General features: G+C 44.8%; 1 non-coding gene across 1 annotated transcript; it reads left to right on the forward strand.

Annotated features, from left to right (window-relative positions):
• Positions 1-271: 271 nt before the first annotated feature.
• On the forward strand, positions 272-378 carry LOC116889578. The gene has a single exon (XR_004386494.1). It is a non-coding gene; the product is annotated as a U6 spliceosomal RNA (small nuclear RNA).
• The last annotated feature ends 5948 nt before the right edge of the window (positions 379-6326 follow it).

Here is a 6326-nt window from a genome sequence, read left to right on the forward strand (position 1 = left end):
ATAAAATCAATTAAGTAGGCCATAGCCACCAATCAGAGAATTCAGCTAGATCAGGGGAGAACAAAAGCAAAGATAGCAGAGTGCATCTTGGGCTGTAGTGTTTCATGAAATTTTCATCCGGTGATGTGGATGTGTCAAAGAGCCGAAGTGGAAACTTATTTCATACCCTGGCTCAAGGCCAAGGAGCTCTAATGCCACTGGCTTAGGTCAATTTAAGCTGAAGTATCTTAAATTTTATTTTTATTTTTAGCTTTTTAAAAATAATGTTTTCATGCTCGCTTCGGCAGCATATATCCTAAAATTGGAACGATACAGAGAAGATTAGCATGGCCCCTGCACAAAGATGATACACAAATTCATGAAGCGGTCCATACTTAAAAATAAAGAAATAGAAAAAATGTTTTCAAGAAAGGGTCTCATGAATGCTGTCCTGGAACTTGCTGTACAGATCAGGCTGGCCTTGAACTCAAGAGATTTGCCTGCCTCTGCCTCTTGAGTGCTGGTATTAAAGGTGTGAACCACCACCTCCCAGCTTAATTTTGACCTTTTGAGACAAGGGTTCATGTAACCCAGGCTGGTCTTGAGCTTAGTACACCACCAAGGATAACCCTGACCTCTTGATCTTCCAACCTCTACAACTCAATGGTTGGGATTCCAAGTATGTGCTGGTGTGTGTGTGTGTGTGTGTGTGTGTGTGTGTGTGTGTGTGTGTGTGTGTGTGCGTGTATGTACACAGGCCACAGTGAGTATGTGTGTGTGTATGCTGTATGTACACATGCCACAGGGAGTGTGTGGAGGTGTGCATGTGTGTATGCATACATGCCACAGGAAGTATATAGAGGTATGTGTGTATACACAAGCCACAGGGAGTGTGTGTATGTGCACATATACCACAGGGAGTATGTGGAGGTCATAGGACATCTTGCAAAAGCTGGTTTTCTCCTTCTACAATATGAGTCTTAGGGATAGAATGTAGGTCTTGTGGTTCAGTAGCAAATATCTATACCTATTTAACTTGAGGCTAGCCCAAGTTAACGCTTTCTGATTGTTTAAGAGGATGTCATTCTATAGCTCTGGCTGGCTTGGAACTCACTGTGTAGCTCAGGATGACCTTGGACTTTCAGTAATCCTCATGCCTTCAAGTCCCAAATGCTGGGATTACAGTTATGTCCTATTATGTCTATTTACTCTCTTGCTCTTCTTCCTCTTCCTCTTCCTCTTCCCCCTCCTTTTCAGTGCTGGTGGATCAAATGTATGCTGGGGAAACAATAGGCTACTAAACTACATTTCAGCCCTAGGGTTTTTTTTTGTTTGTTTGTTTGCTCGTTTGTTATTTTTTTAAACTGGATCTCATTGTGTAGCTCAGGCTAGCCTAGAACTCCCACTCTTCTTCCTCTGCCTTCGAAGTACTGGCATTAGAGGTGCATATCATTTTGCCTCTCTGGCCTTGACTTTTCCAGCACAGTGAGCTGTTCCTGTTCCTCTGCCTTTAAACTTTTCTGCAGGTTCCTATCTGGCTTTGCCCTCCATATCCTCACCTCCCTTCCGACTCTGCTCCCCTCTGACCATTGTCTCTCTCCCAGTAGCCAAGTCTCAATCCAGGCTTCTTTCTTGCCAATCTGCGTGGGCCAATCTGCTTGGCCGGGGCTTTCACGACATTAACTTTGTTGCATGTTTGTCTTTGAAGTGCTATGGAAGGCGCATGCGCACCTGATGCATTCTTCCACTAAAGGTGCGGGAGGTCGTGCAATGATTCTAGAGATGGAGAAAAATGATAGTGGCGCCTCTCAGCAGCTACCTGGCATGGTATAGTGATGATCTCACCAGCATTGACTCAGAACTCATATCGAGCTGCCTTACAAAAGACACGTACCATCCTAACAAAGGGACTCTGTGACCATGGCTTTCCAGCTGAGACATAGGAAGGAGGAGTCCTTTTTACCAGTTCATATAGCTTAGATGAGGTTGGGATTGAGAGAGAGGAGGGGAAGGCGGCAGAAAGTTCAGGTTTCAGGTCAGGTTGAGAGGTTCATACCTGTAATCCCAGCACTTGGAGGTAGAAGCAGAAGGAACTGACTTAGTCTAGCCTAGGCTGCATAATAAAACAAAAGATCGGGGAGACGGCTCAGCAGGTGAAGTGCTTGCTGTGCAGAATTCTGATTCCTGGAACCCACTTAAAAGCTAGACATGGTAGGGCACTGGTCTGTAATCCCAGCACAGCTCTACTGGGAAATGGGAGGCAGAGACAGGGAAATTCCCCAAATCTCCCACTATCTTGGTTTGCACAGTAGTGGACAGCCAGGAGTCCTGTCTCAAATAAGGTAGAAGACAAGGACTGACACTTGAGGTTGTCCTCTGACTTTCATAAGTGTACCATGTCATAGTACACTTGACACGACGCTCCCTCCCTCCCAGAAACACACAGCATCAAGAAGACACTGAATGTGGAAATGCCAATGTATAATCTATAGCATTCAGAGAGGTAGAGACTGGAAGATTGCTGTAATTTTGAGGCTAGCCTGGTCTACATAGCAAGTTCAAGTTGACTCATGGCTACAGAGCAACATCTATTTCAGAATTAAAAAAGGAGCCGGCAAGATGGTTCACTGTGTAAAGGAACTTGCTGCCAAGTCTGACGACCCAAGTTTGATGTCTGGGACCCACATGGTGAAAGGAGAGAATCAAGAAAGAAGTTGGGTTTTTTGACCTACACATAGACATACACACACACACACACACACACACACACACACACACACACACACACACACACAAGCATATAACAGGCACACAGGCACACAGGCACACAGGCATACACATACACTCTCACGGCATGGTATCCACATGAAAATATCACATACATGTATAAAAAGAAATAAAATATTTAAAAAGTAGCTCCTTCCCCCTCTCCTATTTCTTTCCCCCCTCTGGAGATTTTTCCCTGTCCAAATCCTCTTGAAGCAGGGAGCCCACCATGGTGGTCCAGTGCCTTCTTCAAGCCTGGCTTGGGCTGCCCCCTCCTCAGGCTAGCTGGGTGTTGCTCCAGGCGATATGATTAAAGTTGGTCCCTCCAGAGAGGGGCTGTGTTAGAGAATCGAAGACATGGAGGATGCTCATATTTTCTGCTCATTTCCAAGGCTGAGGTGCCGGGATGGAAATATTAGACCATACAGCAAGCCCTGAAGGGTTGTCAGTTCAGAATCGGAGCAGTGAAGATGAGAATCAAGACAAAAATCCCATCTCTGAAAATGTTAGAAATTCAGGGGAGCATTGGATACCAAAAAATCCTTGCAGGGCTGATTATAAGGGAAGAAAAAAAAAAAAACGAAACAAACCCCAAAACAAAAACAAAAACAAAATCCCACAAAAACATCAAAACCTTCTGTCTGTGAGATCGGGAGCCTCTTGCTCCCACTTTTAATTGCACCTGGAAAGGGGCTTAATATCTCAGCCAACTTCTCCATCATCTTTTGCAAATCTTGGGCTGCTCAGGTCCCCGGGGGCTTTGTGTAATAAAACGGGATGGTTAAAGGGCATGTTTCTGCATTAACGAATCTTTCTGCACTGGCTGGGCCTGAACATTATGTAAATGTTTACTGTAATTAAGAGATGAAGTTGTCAAGGCACGGTATTTTGGTGGCTGGTTTGGAGTTCCTGCCACGGGTAGTCACTAGAGAAGGAAGAGGAACAGGAAGAAGCAGGGAAGAGAGAAGGTGGAAGTGGGTGCCTTCCCTAGCAGTCTGGCTTTTATGTGTCCTTTACGTGGTTTAAGTGAGAACAGGGGACAGGTGTGGAGAGGTGAGGCTTGGCTGGACTTAGCTTTGTGCCCTGGCTTGCTGCAGTGTAGGGTGTAGCTTTCTTACACTTTCTCTTATTGATACAGGGGACCTTGGGGCTGTATATGTTGATTGCTTGCTTTTGTTTGACTTGTTCTTGATAAGATGATGGTGGAGATTTTTTTAAAAGTATTTTATGTATGGGTCCACTGTAGCTGTCAGACACACCAGAAGAGGGCATCAGATCTCATTACAGATGGTTGTGAGCCACCATGTGGTTGCTGGGATTTGAACTCAGGATCTCTGGAAGAGCAGTCAGTGCTCTTAACCTCTGGGCCACCTCTCCAGCCCCGATGGTGAAGGTTTTTAACACATGCAAACATACTCCATATCCTGGAAGCTGTGGGTAATAGCTTACTGCCAGCACTGGGGAGATACAACTTTAAGCCTTTAGTTTAAGAGTAACAAGAACTGATAGATACTTTCCATGATATAGCTTTAATTTGCTTGAGTTTGAGGTATAAGTCTGTTTTGTTTTTAATTGAGGTTTGCTGGGCTGTGGTGCCACACACCTTTAGTTCCAGCACTTGGGACGCAAAGGCAGGTGGGTCTCTGGTCTACAGATTGAGTTCTGTAACAGCCAAGGCTATACGGAGAAACCTTGTCTTAAAAAAATGCACGATGTACACGGAGACCAGAGATTGATGTTAGATGTGTTCCTCAACCACTGCCCACCTTCAATCACTCTCTACTTAGTCTTTGAAGTGTCGGGAGCTCACTGATTGGCCTAGACTGGCTAGCCAGCTAAGGAGCTGCCTGTCTCTGCCTCCCCAGTGCTAAGATTATAGATACTCAGTGCTGTGTCTGATTTTTACTTTTTAAAAACTCGAGTTCTGGAAATCTGATCGCATATCCTTATGATTGTGTGACAAGCACTTTACCTACTTAGCTATCTCCTCAGTCCCCAGATCCATTTTGTCTTATACATACCTCTATGATGCCATTCATATAATGTATACAGCAATCACATTGTGGCTCTAAACATTTCCTCTTCCATTAACAAAGATTTATTCTATGACTTACTTATGTATGTATCTGCGTGCATGTATGTGCCTATACGTGGTGCACGAGGAAGCCAGACAAGGGTATTAGATCCTCTGCAGCTAGAGTTACGGGTGCTTATAAACTGTTCAGTGTGGGAACTAAGACCGAACTCTGGTCTTTTGCAAGAGACCCCACCTCAAAATCTATATCATCTGTGAATCTCTGGAATGTGTGAAAGGGCCAGTCGTCCAGATCCAAAGCTGCAGGATCTCCATGACACAGGGCAGCTACAGGATGACTGGGAGAAGTCCTGAGGAAGACCCAATATTGATGGTGTCGCAGAAGCCAGAGACCTTGAACCAGACCGATGACTCACTGTAATGAACATTTGCAAGTGAAGATGTGTGGACAGAGGGATAGACTGAGGGGACACACTGTGACATACTACAGCTTCCACAATGTTGTCCTACGCTTTGCTTGTTTGCATGTTTTTATTTTGGGGGGGGAAATTACAAAGGTGACTGGCAGATATGAGGGGATGGGGAAACTGGGGTGCATGCTGTGAATTTACAAAGAATCAATAAAAGGTTAAAAAATAGATTTTCCCTTACACAATATATTCTGATTATGGTTTCCCCTCCATCTACTCCTCCCAGTCCCTCCCTACCTCTCCTCCCATCTGGATCCTCCTTTTTGTCTCTCAGAAAATAAATAGCATTCTAAGGGATAATGAAATAGAATAAAATAAAATATAAGATAAAACAAAACCCATCACATAGAAGTTGGACAAAACAAACAGAAGAACAGAGGCCAAGAGAAGGCACAAGGATCAGAGCCCCGTTCATTCACACACTCAGGAGTCCCATACAAACACTAGCCTGAACGCCATAACATTTATGCAGAAGACCTGGTGCAGACCCATGCAGGCCCTGTGTGTGGTGCCTCAGTTTCCGAGAGTTCATGTGAGCTTGGCTCTTCTTGTGGATTTAGAGGCCTTTGTTTTTCTTGGTGTCCTCCACGCTCTTTGGCTCTTACACTATTTGTGCCTCACCTTCCACAGGGTTTCCTGAGCTCTGAGGGCAGGGATTTGATGGAGACATCCCATTTAGGACAGACTGTTCCAAGGTCTCTCATCCTCTGTGTGATGTCTGGCTGTGGGCCTCTATATTTGTTTCCATGTGCTGCAGAAGGAAACTTGTTGAATAATGGCTGAACGAGGTGCTGATCCATGCGTATAGCAGAATGTTATTAAAGGTCATTTTATTGCTATGTTCTCTTAGTAGAACAGTGGTATTTGGTGTGACTTTAAGTCCCTGGGCTATCTAGTCTCAGGGTCTTAGTCACCCAAGCAGTGTCAGGTATATGTTCCATCTTGTAGAACAAGCTTCAAGTCAAATCAGTTATTGGTTGGTTTCTCCCACGAGCTTGTGCCACCATTGCCCTAGCCTATCTTGCGGGTAGGACAGGTTGTGTAGATGGAAGGGCTTGTGGCTAGTTTGGTGTTTC

Source organism: Rattus rattus, chromosome X (assembly GCF_011064425.1).
Source record: "Rattus rattus isolate New Zealand chromosome X, Rrattus_CSIRO_v1, whole genome shotgun sequence".
Taxonomy (NCBI): domain Eukaryota; kingdom Metazoa; phylum Chordata; class Mammalia; order Rodentia; family Muridae; genus Rattus; species Rattus rattus.